The sequence below is a fragment of the Micropterus salmoides genome, unplaced genomic scaffold, assembly GCF_014851395.1.
Source record: "Micropterus salmoides isolate LMB-PRFRI ecotype aquatic unplaced genomic scaffold, ASM1485139v1 Ms_hic_scaffold_8, whole genome shotgun sequence".
Lineage (NCBI taxonomy): Eukaryota > Metazoa > Chordata > Actinopteri > Centrarchiformes > Centrarchidae > Micropterus > Micropterus salmoides.
Genome location: NW_024044570.1, coordinates 29,256,338 through 29,278,861, shown reverse-complemented (window position 1 = coordinate 29,278,861; position 22,524 = coordinate 29,256,338). Strand labels below are relative to the sequence as shown.

The window sequence follows — 22,524 nt, the reverse complement described above, 5'->3', positions numbered from 1 at the left end:
GTAATTGTTCCTTTATTTTGTATTTCAGATTTTTTTTATTATTTTTTGTCTATTAATATACACACACACGTTTACTGTTTTAATTATTTTATTTAAATTTTTACTATATGGTTTTATTTTTTAACACACACACACACTTGCAGTTTTATTTATTTTATTTTATTTGAGGAACCATATGAATTGAATTCACAACACACAAATACGCTTACTGCTGTAATTAGTATAGTCCTGGAAGTTAGTGTTTTACACCTGGCAACATTTTCTCAACACAGACAGGAGGAGGCAACAGGTTGTAACGTTAAATGTTCAGTCACTGAAGGTCTTGAGAGGGCTTCCTTAAAAGCCCTTTCAGAAAAGTTGCGAATTTCACTGCATGGAAGCTGTTCAACTACTTTGACTGCGGCGAGCGCGTGAGCTGGCCTTGCGGTGCGCGTTGCTCGACGCAGCAACAAACGTGGCGCAAGTCTTTGAAAATAATGGGCCTGATAGAGCAGCGGTGCTGTTGTTGCGGTGGGTCGGAAAGGTTGCATGCTGCTTTGTTTGTTTATGTTGCGCTGAAAGCTCGACTCTCACCGCTTTCGGCATCGATTGTAAGTGACACGTTTATATTTAATTCCCTACCAACTTGCCACATTATTTAACTCAAGTCATTATGTATTACCATTACTTGGATGTGTAAAGCTGGGTGGTGGTCCCGCAGGTGCTGCATCAAGTTTGATGTAGTTATTCGCTTCTTTAGCAGCAGCCTTTTAACAGCGAGTTTTGAACAGGTGATCCGTCACCTCTTAAATAACGCCCTGGTCAGTCCTGGTGTAGGCTCGCCGAAATTCTCCCACACTGCCGAGTCCAGCCATTTCTTTCGTGGAAATAAAGCTTCACAGTTTGGTCTCTCTGCCGTAGTTTAGCCAGTAAACAGTTGTAGCCTCCTTGTCTCTGATAAGCACGGTACTTTGCACCGCTCGTGTAACTTTGTTTTCGTTTTATGCAAGTTGCAACAGTTTCGTTCCCTGCAACAGAAACACTCGGTGTAGCGAAGCCCTTACGATTAATAAACCATGACGTTTTAAAGCGCGGTTAATAGTGAAATCCGGTACTTGCTGCATCCCTATATAATATGAATAGTGTTAACTTTTCCACTGTTTTATTCTGCAACAGTGCTTAAACCAGGTCCCATATCCGCTTACTTATTGTCATGGCGACACTGACAAATTCTGAATTGTGATTGGCAAATTTGAATACATCTGAATGTAACACAGACATTATCCAAACTGCAGCTGTTTGCTGTTCACAAAAGCCTTGAGGCAAATGAAACCAGCACTTTATTATACAGTAATAGCCAATGCTGATTGCAAAGTATCTGAGTTTATAATAGCAATTAGGTCGTATGGCTTTCATTAAACCCTTATTGTGCACTAAATGTGAGTTCCTTTCTTTATTGCTAATTGTTCATCTAAACACAATTGTTGATAGAAATGTTGTGCCTGCTGGCATTTTTTAAATTTGATTTAGCTTTTACTAAATAATGTTAGGCGTACCTTAGTGTATATTACTGCAGTTGGTTTGTAAACTGTCCTTTGAACACTGTCCATTGTTATGTCTGTGCATCCACACCACAAAATGTTGATTATACTCCCTCAACTTGTGTTGAAATATATTCTCTCCCTAGTTGACCCTGCTCCTTGCTCTCAGAGCTCGTTCTTAGTAATTACAGCTGTTAATCTAAAGCTGCTTTTCTCTTCTCGTCTCTACTTTAGATTAAACTGATACAGCAGTTTTCTGTTAGCAGATGCAGCTTTTATGCTGCTCTAAGTAAAAGTTCAATTATACCACAGTAGCGTACACCAGAAAGTGTTGTGTGGACATAGTTGACCATATTCAGACAGATTAAAAGGCCATACCAAGCCTGATACCCCTGATGAAGTCATTAGGGTTATTTCCACCTTGGGTTTAAATACCACAAAATTATTAACACCTGCGTTACAAACTAGGGGCATAGAGTTTGAAAGACATGCGTACACCAGGCAGGAATGCAACAAAAATGCAATATCAGAGTTCGACCACTACACAGGGTTAAAATATATGAATATTTTGGGCCATCAACTTAATGGAAATGCAATTCTAAATTGTGGAGTGCCCCTTTAATTCTCAGTAATTGCATTCAAAGGTAACACAGTATGGGGTAAGCATAGGTGAAGATTTGTTTTAGATGGGCATCAGTTTATAGTTGAATGGAATGTGGCTCTCATTCATCGTACATATAAGCCTCATATTATTATTATTATTATTATTATTATTATTCCTTGTGGTAATGTGTCATTAAATGTCTGATATTTGTGTTTGGGGTGTTTGTGTCATTACATCTACTGTACACAGTAATGTGGAATTATGGAGCAAAGATGAGATACCATCTAGTCACACTTGTAAAGGGGAACATTGTTTATAAAACATAGACTGGGGTAACTTCAGTTATCACAATCAGGGCAGGGCACGTCACATAGCACCCAGAGAGCCCATGAGTTTATCAAGACAGGCTTACCCACGGAGTTTGCATCAGGGCTGAATTCCAATGCAGTGTCATCCCCGCTCGCCTGTCTTTGGATGGATAGTCTCTGCAGCAGTAGCAGCTGGCACTGGGCCTCTGGACGAAGAACTCTCCTCCTCGTCTTCCCTTTTGTATTCCTCTCGTCTCTCTCAGGACTGAAGACTAATGGAAAGAAAAGGAAGGGAGGGGAGTGAAAGAAAAGCCCAGAGACTCTATCAGGGCTGGCAAGAAGACGAGAGGGAAGAGAGAAAAGTGGTTGGTTCATGCTTCCTATGAGGCTAAAAATGAAGGAGCACCATACAAATGCAGACATGCCATCTGTGTACTTTGGCAGTGTTGTTACTTGCACCCGCTATGACTGAGTAAACTAGCAAGGCTACATCTGTCTCCTAGATGTAACCTTGCTAGCTACTTGTACTACAGAAGAAGGTAATCACTGAAGAAGCACAAAACATAGCAGTCCTTGGAACATTTGCAGAACTCTTTTACCTCTCTTTAGTCGGTTGATTGCAACAATGCAATATGTTCAAATATAAAAATGAAAAACATTATTAATCAAATGAATAGCTTTTGACATTTGCAAGCCAGCCTCGGCCAAAATGAGAACATCAGATTCTTTAATGTGTGACTCTGTTGACCTCTGCAGCTCTGTTCACAATGTCTGGCTGGAGAAATATTAGATGATCAAGAGAAACTAGCACAATATCATCGCAGTAAAAAAATAGCAAGTGTAAGTTCCCATTGAAATGTCTCCGTGTAACATTTTAATAAAAGCTCATTACTTACTGTGATACCCACGGTCAGTGTGGTCAATTACATAACATTGTAAGAGAGGGAGATAGGTCACTCAGCGTTCACCTAAATGGACAATACCAGGAAAATTACAGCATGGAGCAAAGATTAAAAAGGGAGTGGGTAAGGAGTGTGAAAAAAGCCTGTGTGTGACAGCAGGGGGGTTGAACGATAAGAGGCTGGGAGAAAAAGTGAGGGAGAGGTGGTGGTATATAGAGAGTAATCGAGACTTAAATGGAAGGTAGTATGACAGATACGATGAGAGCATTTGTGTGATAGACAGAAAGTGTTGGCATGAGACTTGTGTGTGAGAGTAGTTTGCGTACGCCAGCAGTGTTTAAAAACAAAACAAAAAGCCACAGAAACCTGAAAGATGAGAAAGTGATGGCGAGTATGTTAGCATGGATCCATTCTCAAACTGTGGGCATACTCATACAAAAATAACCCATCTTAAACTCATGTGATGCACGACTGAATGGAATTTCCATACAATGCTTTTGAAAATCCCACTTTCTGGAGGATCTATAGTGTATATAGCCCTTCCACTTGGGGAATGGAAGACAATAGAAAGAGAGGTAATAGGATGACATGGAAATGGGTTAAAGTGTGCAAGGTAGGGGGAGATGATAAAAGGTGGATAAAGAAAAAGAAGAGGGAGGGGGAAAAAAGCGAGCAGGGAGATGAAAATGGGAGAAAGAGGTGATTGTTTTGGTGATAAGCCACTTCACCACTCCCTTTATTCAGTGGTCAGAAGAAGAAAAATTGGAAGTGCTACCATTTTTTCCAGTGATTGGACAAATATGATGCTATCTAATTTAGATACAGGGTGTAAGGACTCATAAATCCAAAGTGATGAGTGAACGACTGAAAAGAGAAAGCCATGTCCTTTATGTCCTTTTACTTCAAAGTAATGGCTTGTGTGTGTGTGTGTGTGTGTGTGTGTGTGTGTGTGTGTGTGTGTGTGTGTGTATATGGCATGCCGTTTAGGAAATAATATATATATATATATATATGAAGTTTGTCCGTCTGAATATATGGAATGAAATCATCATCTGACGTCATTAAGGCACTAGCGCCATCTTGTGTTTTTGATGTGATTAATCCGTATGGATGTAATTATGACACTATGAGCGAATAAGTAAGAAATCTAGTGTCAGCTATTTGGAGCATTGAAGAGATTGCAAACACACTAGCAAATGCATGTACAAGCCATAATACTGGGAACCATATCCAGTAGTTCTCCTGATGAAATAAATTATTCTCTTTCATCGTGGAAGACCGAATGCAGGAAACCTCCCAGGCCAGGCAGTTCACGTTTATCAGGCAAACAAGCCTTCAAACTCACAGGTGCCCCCACAACAGCTTAAGTTAGTTCACATCTGAACTAATCTTTTAAACACCAAAGTCACAGAAAAAATAACCTGGCAGCAGTAACATTTTTTGTCAATGGAGTTCAGTGGCTTTGAAGAGAGCGATATAACAGCTATTTCTGGTCAAACACAGGATCTTACTCTTTAAAAAGTTACTGCTGGATGGACATATGAAGATTGTATATAGGGGTTGTTGTGGGGGGCACCTGTGATGTTAAAGGCGTATTTCAGTTTGCCTGATAAATGGGAACTGCCTGGCCTGGGAGGTTTCCTGCATTTGGTCTTCCACGATAAAAGAGAATACATTTCTAAATCAAGAGTACTGGATGTGGTTTCCAGTATTTTGGCTCATACATGCATTCGCCAGTGTTTTTATAATCTCTTCATTGCTCAAAATTGCGGACGTTAGACACTTTCTTGCTTCAATGACCTCAGATTTCATTCACTATATTCAGACTTTCATTCTATATATATCTATATATATATATATACACACATCTCTCGATTATATATATATATATATAGATATCTATATATCTATATATATATATATATATCTATATAGATATAGAGATAGAGAGATAGAGATAGAGAGAGAGAGAGAGATATCTCTATATAGATATAGATATATCTCTATATAGATATATCTCTATATAGATATATCTCGATATAGATATATCGAGACGAGAGAAGGCAGAGTGTGGAATAATAAGGGAAACAGAGGATGCTGGTGTGGTAAAGTAAAATAGCCTAGAGTGAAATAGAGTCTTTCAGTATTAAAGGAAGGGAAGAATCTAATTTTGGTAAGTCAATAGGCTAGCACAGTGCTGATAGTCTGCAAATCACATAGGCTATTTTTTTGTTTAACTCAGTCTGTTATTAAGGACTTTGTACATTAGTATAATTTCATGAATCCATTAAAATGCATAACTGTTATCCCATAAAAAGTAATTAACATGCAACAGGATTTCCATTCATTTGGCCGGAGCTGAACTCTCTGCCACATTTCTCTGCTTCTCTTCATTTTGTTTCATTACCAGCTCTGCCTTACACTCCCACTATTCAGGAGATGGGGTTGCTTTACAATGAGAGCACACAGGTTTGCATTACCCAGTTACTGTGCTACTTAATACCAAAGGTTGTAGTAAGGTTGTTGAGCAGAATGCAGCTGTCAGAAAATAGACAAAAAGCTTTTGACCACTTTGTGCACAAGATGCTGCAAGAAACGGGGATAATGCTTTTTTAAAAATGAATCCCAGACTATGGATTCAAGCTATCGCTGTGTGTTTATAAACAACCTTTCTAGAAATCGAATCCTCACATTTTTAGCAGCATTGCTCTGCACAATCAGTAAAATATAATATGATACACAACATAATCAGCAGTAGACAAAGGTGTTAATATTGACTAGAAGCTGTGTATTCATATTTCACATTTAACTATGAATACAGGAAAATTTTGGTAGGCTAGTCAATTTAAAATTGCTATATTTGAGGGAAATGTCTTGCTATTCACCTGTTTCTGTTCTCATTATTTGAATTATTATTGCCTGTCTACATGCCTTGATCATGTGGTTTGTCTAGCGCTTATTATTTTAGGTTCTCTGTTTTCTTTCAGTAAGGTGATTACTTTGTTTCCTCTGCTGTTTCCCTGTTTTATTTGTAATGAGCATTTTTTTTGCCTAGTGAAAATCTAAATTTGAATAAACTAGTCAAATCTAGAGGTAATTTGACTAATGTTGAAACAACAGTCCCATCCGCTATTGTCCGATGATGATTTAGCATCTGGCTTCCAGTGCAGCCAGCGGGTAAAGGATATTCCAGCCAACACCTTCTCTCCTGTGTGCCGGCCATTGTTTACAGTTCAGTTAGCAATCTTGGAACCCATCAGCTATCATTTATTTGAATGCAGATAGATTCTCTCAAAGGTTCAGAGATTGATAAAAAGCTAAATTGTTGTCAGACAATAGCCAATGGGTCAATACTACTCGGACTACAAACGGAAAACAAGAGCGATTCAGAAACCAAAATCTTATCCATTGCCTACAGATTCTGCATTCATATGCAGAATCTGTTTAGAGATAAATCTTGCCATGAGATGAACATCTGGCAGCCCTTCTCGAAGAAGGTCCTGGTTTTAGCCTAGATGTTTAAAAGGATTTTTACCAGCCAGTCATCTTCAAAATGGGGTGTTAAATCCATATCTTCATGTGATGTTGGCACACACTTAAAACAGTCAAACAAAAAGAGAGAAATTATGAAAGCAAGGAATTTAGACCTTTTAAACAATTCCCAATCTGTTTTCTTTCCTGTGTAGAGATGCCCCATTAGCTCTGCTGCTTTTGGCCCCTCACTCATTATTATTTTAATAATAATAAGTGTCACCCAACTGCATAATATGATCTGAGTAATGAAAAACTGATGAACTGCAAAATAAAGGAAAGACCATTAGTTGCTGGTTTGAATCTCATTAGGTGAATTTGTTTTGTGGTGTTTCGTTACCTTCTGATGTGGCAAACAGTATGAGTCATGATGCAACCATTTATAACACCCCAGCAGCAAATCATTTTAAAGCAATACTTTTTGTGACCTCTAAAGCATGTATATTTTACCATATTGCTGTTCTTTAATCAGGAGTTAATTTAGACCTAATTAAATTTAGATTTCAAAAAGGCATGCAGGTACTGTGGGACACTGACACATACTGCACAGATCAGGAGAATGCTGCCATAGCTGTAAATGTTCCTTGACGCCCTTCACTTTATTAATATGTGTTTCACAGGATACTCAAAGACACAAACAACCACAGTGGGCTTGGGGCAGGTGTCCGTTCACAGAGAGGATTGACTCAGGTCAGGTTTGAGATCGTCTGGCCTAGTTTGAAACACTTTAAATTCAACAGGGCCTCATCACATTTATGGTGTGATAGGGTCAGCCAGTGAAATTCCAGTGGTGCAGTATGTGGGGTATGTGTGGTGAAGGTGCTGTAAAATTGCGTGAGTGAGATCAGGCCTGAAGCATTTGAAAGAACATATGTACCTGCAATCCAAGTGTGGCTTGTAATGTGCTGTCCTGTGACAACTTATGTTACATGTGCACCGTTTTGTGGCATCAAGGTGCAAATTATATTTGATAAATGGGACATGCCCTCAGACGAAAACATCTCCTAGTCAGCATTAGGCATTATGGTGGCCTGTTTGGATCTGTATTGTAGTCAGCGACAAGGTAGCTTTAGTATAACGTATTTCCAGGCTGATAACATTGTTACAGGTGCCAAAAAGCACATAAGTTTGATTATTTAGTTCATGGCTCTACATTTGACCTGTGAGTAAAAGTGTCTTAAGGCAGTAGTAAATGTACCATATGTAAGAATGTGAAGCAGTTTGTATAAATCGCTTTGTATTGCCAATGTGTGAACGGACTGTAACGTAATTTAAAGAGGTCATATTATGCTTTTTGTTTTTTTCCCTCTCCTTCATTGAGTTATATACCTTTTTTTGTGCATGTAATAGTTTTGCAAGTGAAAAAGCCCAAAGTCCAGCCCAAAGGGAGTTCCCATCTCCCACATAACACACTGCTCTGACCTGCCTGAAAACAGCTCGATTGTAGTCCAGCCTTTTCCCTATGATCCCTGTGACGTCACAGCAAAATGCACGTCATAATGCTCGCCTAGTGGCTAGTCCAACTCGCCCTCAAAAACACAGGTGGAAAAACACTGAGCTGCAGCACACAGTGACAAGACGTCCGCCTGCTGCCTCTCCTCTCCCTTCCAAACACTAGCTACCCTCCAGGCAGTCAGTGAACATAAAGTTGTTACTGTGATGTAGAGACAGAGCTCAGTTAAAATTTTATGGATGAAAGATACTTTTGTTACTAACTCGCCACTCTGAAACTCTTGCTCCGAAGCCGTGTTTACCGGCTTTTCACAACCCGCCCTACTCTGCTTCTGATTGGCTAGTAGTCGTTAACTAGGAACTGTGCATAGGAATGTATCACTCCGTAGCTAAAACGAAGCATTTCAACACATAGGGTGAAAAGAGCAGCTGCAGCAATGCACGAGTACGACAAAAAAACATGGTGTTTTATGAAAATGAAACCATGTGAGTCTATACTGGTACAACCTCTGAATAAGATTTTGAACCTTAAAATGAGCATAATATGACTTTCTTGGTTGCCTTTAGCTGCCTGTGGACTGACTCTTTGTAAAGGATTGGGGAAAGCAGTTGCCGACACACAGTGAGCTGTTTCAGTGAGCTGAACAATGCTTACCTGTTCCATAGAGCTGAGGAGAATTGCAGATTTGATGATAATTCTGTGTATGTTTGTCACTACTAGCAACCAGCAACCTCTTATACATACAAAGGCCCTGGTCATCCCGGTCTTTCTGTGTGGAGTTCTCCCCGTGTGTGCGTGGGTTTCCTCCAGGTGCTCCGATTTCCCCCACCATCAAAACATGTCACGTTCTCCAGTCAGTGCAATTGACCAGACACTGATAAACATCTGGAGTTGGTCCCCGGGCGCTGCACAGTGGCTGCCCACTTCTCCCTTGCGGGATGGGTTAAATGCAGAGAATGAGTTTCGCAACATCAGAATCAGAGCTTTATTGCCAAGTAGTGTTTTACACATACAAGGAATTTGCTTTGGTGTTAAGGTGCTACACGCAGACAGACATACAGTTGACATAAATAGATGTAAAAATATAAATATGGAATAAACAAATGCAAGTTATATAAGAATAACAGAAGAATAGAATAATACAACTGACAATATATAAAAACAACAATTTAAAATGTTCAACAAATTAACAACAAATATGTACAATGTGCCAGGTTCGTGCATTATATGACATGAAGTGATATTTACATGTGCAAAGACGATTGTATTATGTGAAGGGGGGGGAGTGTCAGTGGGCGGCCCAGGCGTTGTTGATGAGGCTAGCTGCTGACGGTATGTAGCTGTATGTGGCAATAAAGTATCTTCTCTTATCTTCTTCTTCTTCTTGTCCAATAAAAATATTGATTAGTAAACTGTGATTAACGTATTATTATTAATATATAGTGTTAGGTCTATGTCCATGGCTTTTCCTTCAGCGTGAGCTAGTGCTGGTGATTCCAGCTCATATTATCACTGCTTTAAGGGTACATGTGGGAACTCATTATCACACAGCAAAAATAATGACATCTGGGATCCTACAGTGTTCTTTTTTTGCAGTTCTAGCAGCGTGTAAGCGAACAAAGTCAAAGTCATTGCAAGTTGCATGTTGCCTCAAACACTGAGATTGCTGAGTTTAGTGTCCTGGCAAGTGCAGCAAGACAAAACCCACCCTGTTCATAATAGTGTATGGTTCAGCACCACTTTTAATTTTTTCAACTTGTTACTATCCATTTCAGTTTTCTGCAGTAGGGAATAGCAGCAATAAATAATAGAGCCAGAGATTTTGTGACATTAAAGCTGCTCAGAACAATTCATGGTTTGGTTCAGAAATAGGTCTCCTGCCAGTAGTGGAGTAGCTCTTCTTTCCCTGCCTGTCTCACTCTGGCAAAAGTACAATTAAAGCTCGCCTATATGCCACACAAACACACTCGCACAATATTAGAGACACATACACAATCAGTCATGCATTACTCATTTGAATTCCTCCAGTAGAAAGATGTCTGATGCGTTTAATTTGCCACTGGGGAGCTATTGGACAGACCTCTCTCTCTCTCTCTCTCTCTCTCTCTCTCTCTCTCTCTCTCTCTTTCTTTCTATCTTTCATACTCTCCCTCTCTCTGCCCCCCTTCCCCCTTTGACTGCTTATTAAACCGCCAAACTTGGTGAAAACAAATATTCTTAATTCTTAACTCGCTGCTGACAATACTCTCGTGTACAGCTAGGCAGAATACAATGAATTTCAATCACTTGATTCAGAATAGGTTGAAATTAATTTCCTAGGGGATTTTCTCTTTTAAATATGCAACTTGTAATATTATTGGAACTATTGGAATATATTATCTGCAAGAGGACTTTTGCAGGCCCAGACCTGACATGCATTTACACGTGAACAGATTAGACTGCTATTGTTTCGTGTTAGACACATTGAATTTGTCTCTCTAATATACAAGCAGATGCATCTTATAATAGAGTTCCAGGGTTCCTCTTAGGAATTTTAAAAGGTTTCACGGCTTCGCTCAAACACACCTTTGCACTGTAAATATAAAACTAACCACCTGTAGCCTGCATGTGGGGAATGACATGCCCTGTTTGTGATGCTCAGGACGGTTCCAGAAACCTCCATGGATAATTAAAAGCAAATAATACCTCTCAGTAATTACAGTAATTAATTCATGTTAACAGTTCAAAGGGCAGCGCTATTTAGCTGTTGAATTTAATCTTAGAGAACAAAATTCTACCTAGTCAACCATAGTGAATGTCCTCTTGACCCCTGTCACTGACAGTGTCCTTACTCTTTGTCCTTACCTTGTTTTGCAAACATGCTGCTCCTTTGAACCTTTGGCATTGTAAATTCCCATCTGGTGTGATTATCTCTGTGACTCTTTGTCAGTTTCTGAGACTTATGGGAAAACTCTTGTTGGTGCTGTCATCAGCAATGCAAAATAAGTTTCCAAATACTTTGTTAACCTCTAAAAACCCGAGCTAAGCAACTCTAGCAAACAACATAATAGATTCTAATTATAAAGTATCCCCAAGTAGTTTCCAAAGATTCAGAATGTGTCAAAATGGATTTCAGGGAATGTGCTTAAAATGATGCAAATGACATCCAGAATATTTATGTAATGGTATATGCCATAAAAATAGTGTCTAGTGTTTTAATATTTAACTTAGGATAAGCTTCATATAGAGCACCCTCATTAAAATGAATACAGAAATATAGCCTACTGTATGAGATATTATCGTTCACTGTGGGGAAATAACTCTAAAAGGTACTTTAGCAATACAGAAAGTTGAATAAACACCTCTAAAACAGTTTCAACATAAGCAGTTTCAACATTATGAACATTATTATAAGTGTTTATGACAAATATGACATTTAAAAAAACTCTCATTACTGTCTAAGGATTGGGCATTAGTACAGTGTTCATTTTTTCAGGTCAGTAGACTTTATTCTGAAGTTATCCTTTGCCATAGGACCCAGGCTCTTCTAATTATAGTCATGCTGACAGTACTAAACTAAGAAATTGCACTCAGCAATTGCAGAGCTTCAAATTATTCAAAATGCTGCTACCAGGATCCTGGCAAAGACAGAAATGAGAGACCACGTAACGCCCAACCAATTTGACTTGTACTGGCTTCTTGTGTCAGCTAGAATTTATTTGACAACTCTTTGAATTATCTTTGAATTTGAAAAATCTGTAAAGATTTTAATGTGTTCGTTCCTTCAGAGATGTCTGCCTGCCTGTTATTTTACAGCTCCCCCTCTGATTGTACCTTACGCTGAATGTAAAACCTGCACCCGTCTCTCTTTTAGGTTTTAAGGCACAAATCTAAGACAGACACTCCCTGGGTATCCTAAGGAGGCCGACACAGTTTACACTTTAAACGGGACGTTAAAGACCTACAGTGCCTCCCTTCTCATCTTCCTATTGTACTTGAATTGCCATTTATCTGAAATTCCTTTTATTGATTACCACCTTTTAATGTACAATTGTATTTGTATTTATTGATACCATTTGAGAAAGCACTTTTGTTATTAGCTTTCATATGGTTTAAGGTTTTGGTTTTGAGAGCTCGTTCGGTTTTTCAGTACAGTTAAAAATGTTTTCGTTCTTATAATTTGTTAAAATTGCTTGTCACTTTTGTTTCTGTTTTTTAACTGGTGGAAGCTACTTTATGAATGCACATCTTACCTTATGCTTAATTGAGAAATTGTCCCGCGTCAAAAAATAATTGATAAAGCTGAAAAGATTTGTCTGTCAAATTTTATGGTTCCATCTTCTCCAATGTGACGAAATGGTGCGTTTCTCTGTTTAATATAATTGTAAAATTCATCTTAAGACATCACCTTGGATCTTATAGACCAAAAGATTAAATAAAAAAAATTATTGGTTGATTAATCAGTAATGACAATCAGCATTACTTGCAGCCTTATAAATAGACTACAACATTTCGGATTCCATCAGTGGATTTCCTATTTTTCAAATTCCATAAAATGTTATTGATGTTGATTTATACGAAAGCTGTTAAATTTGATGCCAAAAATCCAAGGACTTCATTTTGGATCTTTGAAAATAGGGAATTGCAGCTATAGCCAAAAACAACACGTAACCTTTCCTTTATTCTAATAAATTGCACATTGTGTCTGTAAAATTGAACTTTCAGGAGTTTTTTTGGGACAGTGATCCAACTGGTTGCAGCAGGTATGATCAGTTAGTCCCTGCAAAATGATGCAATGGTTTTCAGATGTGTCACTGTATCAGAGTATAAGTAAATACACTGAAGAATGTCGCCATGCTGGCTCGGAAACCTTATGATTAAGCTGTGTTTGCCAATTAAATGTTAAGGACTAGATTTTTACAGTAATTTTGTGTAATCAGTAAGTCTGTATGCCACAATTAACTGGAGGCAGGAGTGAAAGAATAATCTCTTTCCATAGGATTCAGATAGTGGGTTTCCATGGCTACAGCCCAGTTGCAGAGCGAGGCTTTCTGCTTGCAGTTTATAAAAATGGAGACACTAGAATTCAGTGATAAATAGCCCATTATCTTCTTTCCAAATTGGGTCCTCTTTGACTATGTCTGGGATTATTTTCTCATCTTGAGATATTTCATTTCATGTTTTCATTTTCTCTCTTCACTGTGCCACTGTGGCTGGTCATGACTTTCTCTGTCTCTGTTTCAGATACGTGAAAGCAGGGACATAAGACCCAAGTTGTTGCTGAATGTGTTTCTTTAAATGGTTTTCTTTAAGACAAATCCAGAAAGGTCTTCTGGTGAAGACTCAAATCACGTTGTCTTGGGCATTATAGGCAGTGATTGTGTCAGCTGTGCAACTCCCACTTGAAATATGCCCACAACACCATAAAGTTTTAATAGTGAAGTGTGATGATGTTACTGGAGGTCAAAGGTCTCCATTAATTATTCTTTGTCTATGTCACAAAATATTTTCTTTGCTCTGGTATATTTTTTTTGTAATGCATGATTCATTTTATCTATCTTTGTGTTGCATAAATTATGGTTTAAGCAAACATTCATGAATGTAGAAAAATAAGGCCATGTCACAGCAACATTTAAAACGGCTACGCGAACTTTTGCGTCACTTTCCCCATTTTAAGTAATTTTTTACTGAATTATATGATGTAGAGTCGGGAGAACAAAATACCAGGGGGAGTAAACGACACAGTACAGGGAAAATAGAAGTAAGCATGGGGAGATATTGTGACTGACTACAGCCAGCATGTTCCTGGCTGGTTACCTTGTGCAAAGTTAACTTGCCAGCTACAGTAGTTAACCACCTATCCCAGGGAGTAATCCCTACAGCCACTTTCTGGTGTGACCAGACTTTTGCAAAAAAATACAGATGACATTAAAGGGACAGATAGTGCAAATGGAAGTTTCATAATCAGCAAACATACAGAAGACCACATTTACCAAGAAAAAATACTATATTTCAATACTAAGGGCAAGCGCTTGGTAAGTACATGCTTTTGTGAAATTATTGAAGACTATGAACCTGTAGTGGCGAAGTCTGAGATAGTCTTGAAAATAAGTTTTGTTTATTTCAAATTTGTTTGCACAGCAGTTTTTTTCTTATCATTCAGGCTTAAATGGTTGAAGCTGCAGGGCCTGTGAAGACAGAACAGAGGGGGGTGTTACATGTCAAAATAGCCGTAATATCATCCCTACACTGTTACTGAGTTCAGCTATAATGCAGTAATGCTGTGCAGATCAAATGAAACAGAAGCTAGAAGGTAGTGGCAGAGTGAGACTGCATCAGTGCAGGCAGGGGTGGAGAAGAGCATAACAAATATATATATATATATATATCACATTATTCTAAGGCTGCCCATTAAAACCCACATTTATAATTTATGTTGACAGTGATGGTGGCCTCTGATGTATGAAATTGCAGGGAAGCATTGCACTGTAGCAGCCAAAATGGCTGGCTTTTATTGTTTCTGACTCGCACCATCCGCAGCGGTGATTGTAATGGAAAGAGAGAGAGTCGTGATGGAGGGGAACGGGGAAAAACAATGACAAATGAGACGCCTAGGTTAAGAGAGAAAATTGTAAGAAAGCAAAGGGGGAGAAGTGGCGGAAAATTATTAGAACCTCTTCGAATTTTTTTATAATCCTTCAACTGCTGTTAACAGATGCTTCTGCTGCGAGGCCAGAGACGCCAGAGAGGGAAAGATGGAGACAGTGTTTGTAATGGGGGATGTGTTACTGACATTACAGGTTCATAATACCCATTGTATCAGTCTTTTGTCATCATATATACACTTCAGTTATAGTGGCAGACTAGGAAATAATCAGAAACAAACTGTAGCAGGCAAAGGGAAAAATGCTTGTTGGGAGGACATTATTAGAAGGTGACTGGGAATTGAACATTATCATACAATTAACAGCTGCTAATAACAGATGTTTCTACCACAGTATTTTGCTGACACATTATTTTAAACTGTGATAATGAGAGAAAAAGAGACAGGAGAGGGAGAAAAATAAAACGCAGGTCGACTGAGAACAAGATTTGGCTCGTTCAGGCAGGTTAATGGCAGGCTGGCAGCAATGTGCTTAGTGACCGCAACAGTTAAGATGGGTAATTAAAGTAAGAAAATATGGTAATTTAACCTGGAAGGGGAGTCGCATAGATATAGTAGTATATATGCACCCAGACATACAGGCTGGCTACAGCAGTTAGTTGTTTTATTGATCAGAGCATCTGCAGACAACAGGAAACAGTGACTTAGTCAAGGTCGTGTCAGTCCTTGTTGGTCATTTCTTCCATTTCTTCTCAGTGTTTCTTTGGGGGGGGGGGGGGGGGGGGTATTCAGGGAATATTAATTAGTTTTTGCAGCTTGCAATACACCATACATGTGCCTGGTTATACTAGTCAGAGCCATGGAGGAGTGAAGCCTATCCCAGAATGCACTAAGTGCACTAAACACCTGTCCATTACACGGCTACCTTACAGTACTGTGGATAAACAATCGCCCACACTCAGTTTCATTCCTTAAGAGGCAAAAGCTCACTGTATTGGCATGACTTTGGATTCATTTTGTTGCCTAAAGCTGGACAGATGGCCGCTCTCTGGCCCAGCCAATATTTAACAGCATTTAAATATACATTTGGATATCCAGGGTAGGTAAAAATAACTACATTATTTATTGGTAAGTGGAATTTCCAGTAGTTGTTAGCTTGGCCACCACTACCCTTTTTGGGGTCCATATTATAATAAAATACATCGGGATGGCAATGACTGTCGGAGATATTTCAGTCAGGACTTTGGACTAGCCTGCATTTTTTTGCCAGTGCCCACTGCATTGGTGCCCCCAGTGCGCTGCCAGGCTGGCCTCATTCAAATGAATGAGAGGGCTGTGTTTTTTCATGCAGGACTAAAGTTGGTCTGAACGTGGCCTTTGTCTTGTTGAACAACAATGAAGCTCTATGGGACAGAGAAATAATCTATGTCCTGCTTTGGCAACATAGTCAATATGTGTTAGTAGGATCAATTCATGTTGGTTTTGGGATTTGTTGTAAAACTATAGAATATTGCCAGATTCGTCCTTAAAATGCTGTAGGACTTATTCTGCACAAGTATACTCACAGTGTGTGGGTGCGACACCCCTCGATGAATGGGTGTTTATTGTGTCAAACATAATAAACTTTATACTACTTTGTCATGTCATGGAACGCAGACCTGGAGCAGACCTGTCAGTTTCCCAGGGCAGGATTTCAGTGTCAATAATAATAATACTGGTACTCACAGTTCTGCAGCAGTACACAGAAATGTCAAGTATAACTGCTGCTAGGAGTGCCAAAATTGTCTGCCATATACATACATTGTGGAACAATCGGCCTGGGCTTTGGACCAACGAGTGCCTGAAAGTCGCTTACATAGGGATAGATTTGTACTTGAGTTAGTAATTGTTTTGTTCAATCATAAGACACCCTCACCTTCAGAATGAAGAGAGCAGGTGAGACTGAGTAGATGGAGGGCGCCATAGTTGACACCATTCGACTTGAGGCAGAGTGAGAGAAAAGAGTGAAATTTTCTGGCACCTGTTAAGAGCCATTGTTATATAAAGGAGGCTGACAGGAGAGTATTGGGTGATAATTGCTAGCTGTTAAAAATGTGACGGCATCAAACTTCCAGGAATATGACAGGACAATAGTTGAGCCTAAAGCAGAAAATGGAGAGAGCAAAGGTAGGGAACGTGGGGGAGGTGATTGACAGTTTAAAGTGGTGAGCTCCTGTTGAAGTTGGACTGAAATCAATGCAAGAGAAACGTTACCCTTCAGACGGCAGAGCGGTGTAAAAAAGTGGACAGAATATAAAACACAGAAGCCAAGTTCACATACTGAAAGCTGTAGATATGTATTAACAACTAGACAGGTGATGTCTCTGGGCTGATGAAAAACATGTTACATTTGAGCTGCAGCATGTAAAGGACTAACATCAATGCAATATACTGTTGCATGGCAATGAGACGTGATCACTGTGTAGGAACGAGCATTTGTTCAGTGAAAACCTGATGCGATGAATCATTTAACAGAACATTTCATTGACAGCTGTGTGGACTACATTATGGATGACCGTGGGAAATACAGTGGAAAATACTTACAGCTGTTCCCAATAACAGCTGCTATAGTCAACAATTATCTGTTGTCGTCCTTCGCTTTCTCAAAAATGTATAATGAATTCAATAAAGAACGCTCTCAGTTGCATTGGGAGCATTTCTTATTAAAACCAAAGGAACAGAGGCGAGCTTCATGCTCAAATTAATTGTATCCCTCGGCTTTAACGACAAATAGAAAGACTGCTAATGAGCCATTATACAGTATCTGAAAATGAAATATGTGTAACTAGTGGGAAAAGCAACCCAACTTAAGTTCATTTTGTAAATCTGCAGCTTGTTGGAACTCAGCTGTGTGTAATGTCAAGAGCTTGGTCAGCTCTTTGTATATTTGCATGTGTGTTTGTGTGCATCAGACTGTTGTTTGTCACCGTACTTTTACACCCAGAGGACACCCAGTGACAACGGTGAAGTTATGAAAAACCACCAGGACTGTGGCTCCAGGTGGGAACGTGTGCAACTCTTTGTCATGGAAGGCATCGTGGATACAGCAAATATATAGAAATGAATCATAAAAAGAAAGAAACATGCCGACTGGAAGGAAGCCACGTCTGTCCCAGTTCTGTAGCGTTGATTAAACAGGTCAAGGTTGGGGACGCAGTGGTTTCAGTTGCCGTAACAACCCTGCATCGCTTGCTGGCTGCCATGGCGACGCACCAAAGATAGAGTAGTGAAAAATAATTGTTCATTGCTGGGTGGGGTGGGTTGGTGAGTTGGGAGCAAAAAAGACAGGCACAGACTGTCTTCATAATGTAATTAGTCATAGGTGGAGGGGACAGAGAGCAGCACATTCCACTACACAACTAAGTATTGTTTGATTGAGAATGACACGGAGGATTTGTGGCATTTTCAGCTAATGCTAGTTCTTAATTTCTGAAGGACCAATCAGAGGTTTTGCGCTGGTAAAATGGAGGCAAGGGGGAAATTGTGAGACTAAGTCTTAATAGGCTGCAATTAACAATTATTTTCCATTATCCATTATTCTGACAATTATTTTCTCAATTAATCGACTAATTATTTAGTCTAATAAATGTCAGAAAACAGTGAAAGAATGTGCAGTCAAACTTCCCAAAGATGATTTCATCAGATTGCCTGTTTTCTATGATCAACACTCCAAATCCAAAAATAAATATTAATTTGATTATTGAATAAGACAAAGAAAAGCAGCACATTCTCACAATTGAGTAACAGAAATTAGAAATTATTATTTTCTTTTGGCATTTGTGATTGAAAAATGACTGAAATGATCATTCGATCATCGTTTCAGCTCTACTTAATAGTTTAGACAAAAAATACTTTAAAGTTGCTTAAAGCCAGCAGCGTAGCACAAAATTCTGGGCCCTATATATTCAGGCAGTCTCTTTGGGCCCCCTTCCTCTCTTGGTCCCCGTCTCTCACACATCTTTTGAAAAAATGTTTACAAATAATTGAGTTAATAACTGTACACAACTGTAGTGTTGATTAGGGTCAGTAATGAACTGGTTATACTGTATTTAAACATGTAGTAATAATCTGTGAGATGTACTTAAGTCGGCACAGTTTGAAATCTCACCATTTTTCAACCCTGTTTTTCTTAACACACTGTATCCTACAATTACTTTACTATGGTTAAAACATTATTTTCTCCATGTTTAAGCATTTATCATTCCCATGGTATAAGACAAAGCTAAAAATTACCATCTTAGTTGTCATATCCCTACATTGAGAAAATGCTTACCATACTGCATAAAAGACAAATGACAACAAGACTTCTCTAGAGTCGTATTCATTATCATTTGCATAAAGAAGAATTTCAGTACATTTAATCTATCTTTGTGTCTAAGCCCACAGTTTAAGTTTGTGGTGCAAAGGCATGTAGGGCTAAAAGCAAAATAATTATTAGTGTAGATTATTACATATTATTAGAAAGTTTAAAGGTTCAGTGTGTAAGATTTAGTGGCATCTAGTGGTGAGGGTTGTGAATTGCCACCAACTTTCCAGTCTACCACTGCCCCTTACCCTTTCAAAGAGCGTAGGACAGCTACGGTGGCTGACACAGCACAAAAGGTCTCTTCTGAAACAGCAGAGAGTAGACAGTCAAGAAATGAGGTTTCTTTAGGTCTGTTTATTAAAAATTATATTTACTTAATTATTCAGTAAAACCATATGTTATTGTGAGTTGGCCACTGACAGATTACATGGAAAATGTAAGCCAAGAGTGTGAAACACCGTCATTGTTTCTGCACCACAGTCTATTATAAACCACACAATAGATAAAGTTTATACAAACATTGACAAGGGAAACACATTCATTCTCTCTGTGATTATGGACCCTCGCCAAAACTGCCCGCCAACAATAATATCTGGCCCGCGGTCAGATTATGCTTTGATAGCGCCAAAAAATATAAATAAATACTTTGATAGCGGTGCTGAACTAGATCTGTCATGACAGCAACAGTTACTCACATAATCACTTCCTCTTTAGTGGTTTTGCCTACAAAATAAAAGCGCAAGAAGCTTGGTTTCTGTAATGCTGTAGTTGGAGTTGAACTGAGCTTTTACTTTGAAAAATTCTGAATGACCGTAAAAGAGTCTGTGGCCTGCTTGACACACCTCTGAAAGAGCCATCATGTGATTCCCCTAAATGTCCTCTGCCTGGAGATAGTGCGGTATTCCGTAGGTGGATGTATGTTCTAGCCTACAATGCAAATTTGCATGAAGCTAGATTCCTCACCAACTGCCGTCAATCTAAACTGCTGATATTAGCGGAAACCATTCTTTAACTGCAATTAAAGAAGCTGTTGTCCTTTACTTTGCTTTCTTTCTCTTTCCTTTCTTTTTCTTTTTTGGTACCTTGATTTCCCTTTCTTTGGGACAGACTGTCACAAGGCTGTTGATGCTCCAGCATCAGCAGTCACTCTTCGATTAGCCAGTTTACAGATGAATCCTAGTGTGGGGTGGACTAAGCAGGACAGAAATCAGAACAACTTCAGCTAAGCTCATTTACGTCTGTAATCAGTGCTACATTGAAAAATTGCAGTGATGCAAACTTTTGCCACCGACAGCAATTTGTAAATTTCCTCCGCGGATGCATGATCATCTCGTACAGCAGAAAAAAACACAGCAGCTGCCAGATCTGAGAGGAGTTTGTATGGGAGATCTATTTCTCTGCTTAGTATTCTGCCCCGACTCTGTCAATCTGTATCCTGTCAGTCTGCTTCAACATTTCCAATTCAACATAGTGACATTTTGGGATTTATTCAGTGCCAATCAACGTACACACAAACAGGACAGAGCAGAGTTTGTTCCATCTTTTCCCTTGTGATGGATGGCCTGCAAGACAAACGGAGCAAGAGGAGTAAGGGTGGGAAGAAGGATAAATGTGTAAAGGGAAAGGGAGGGGAAAAAAGACAAATAAAAGCAGAAAAAAGAAGATGAAACGAGAATTAAAAAGGAGAGGAGGATTAAATGTCAATATGGTCAATGAGGCTAATGGCAGTAAGTGACATCCTGTCCTTTATCTCTTTCTTTCTCTGCAGGTTTTCCACGGAACAGGAAGCCAGACTTCAGGCCAGACATGGCAGTCAGAAATCCCTGAACAACACACAAACACACAGACATTTGATCATGAAATAAAAACCTGGGAGCAGTGGTTTGTGTCTTAGGGGTCCAGGTTAGCCAGAAACAAACAAACACACACACTTCAAAACTAGTTGTTGTAGCAGCAGAACAATGTAACTTGGATTAGTGTGTGTATGTGTGTATGTGTGTGTGTGTACAGGTGAGTTAAGTAGGTGTTTTTGGGGCATCAGATGAACACGGGCAGGGCAGACAGCTGGCTTAAAGTGGGCACTGTAGGAGTCCTACCCTCAGATTAAAGTTTGGTAGATTAGAGCTAAGCAGCAGTCACCTCAAGCTCACCAGCCTCATGAAACGTACGCTGCCAGCCAACAGGGCGTGAACAAACACACACACATGCACATACACAGCAGCACAGCTGTAGAGCACAATTAAATTAGTGCATCTGGCAGACGAAGTGCAACCTAGCTTAACACCATACACACATTAAATCACAGGCACAAAGAGAACACACTCACACACACACTCTGGGCTGCAGGACAGATGCTGCCCCCACCCTTCCTCCTGTCGTCCTCTCAAAGCCAGCTGGAGAGAAGATGAGATTTGGGGTTGATTGGTTTTGTCTTTTTTTCTATTGAACCCTCTGCACGTCACGCCACCCACCACTTTCGCCTTCACTTTGGTGCAGCTTCATCCCCGGGTGATCATAAGTCATCATAAATATCTTTCCATCAGAAGAAAAGTGGACAATCCACTTTGATTACTTCTCCCAAAGTTATTCTTACTTTCACCTTTTGTCATCTTGAGTGGGCACAGAATGGAGCAGTGAATGGACTTCTTGATTAGTTGTATGCGTATTAGTCGGACCTTGTGAAACTCCTCAACTGTAGAACTGATGTCGTGAAATCTGCTACTCTTAGGGTGTTGAATTTCATTAAGATTTCATTATTCACCACACAGAACTCAAACTTTTTATCCCCAACTTTTTCAAACTTTGTGCCTGAGGAAAGTGTGGAGAGGGACGGCAACAGAGGAGTACTTTAAACTCAACACAAGCGCTATTGATAGAGTAGCTCTCGGAGCCTCAGTGAAACAGGCAGACGCAGACAATGGACTGAAAAGGGTGAAAGGGGAAAGGAGAGACCTTGAGATGGAGAGAGGCGAGATGAACCTCAAGAGAAAGGCAGAAAGAGGACTAACAAAACTGAAGAGAGAATACTGAGAAAACGGCAGATAACAGAGCCAAGAATAGAAGGAGAAAATAGGTATTTTTTTGGTCTAGGGTGGCTAGAGATGTGATGGAACACCCTTCAGGCCAGACCTCCTCCCTTCTACTGCTCCTCCTCCCTCTCCTCCTCCTCCCTTCTTCCCTGCCTCTCTCCGCTGCACTCAACTAGTCTGCCAGCTTTCTCTTGGCTACGTCGCTTCAGTGCAACGAGAGAGACGGAAAAAGAGAGAAAGCAGAGCGCC

At 39.5% G+C, this 22,524-nt stretch overlaps 1 long non-coding RNA gene across 1 annotated transcript in view; it reads left to right on the top strand.

Moving 5' to 3' along the window:
- Positions 1-21,127, top strand: part of LOC119893533 — a 35,511-nt gene extending 14,384 nt beyond the window's left edge. Inside the window, exon 2 of the long non-coding RNA XR_005442812.1 lies at positions 21,015-21,127. This is a non-coding gene — a long non-coding RNA (uncharacterized LOC119893533). The remainder of the gene's footprint in view (positions 1-21,014) is intronic.
- The last annotated feature ends 1,397 nt before the right edge of the window (positions 21,128-22,524 follow it).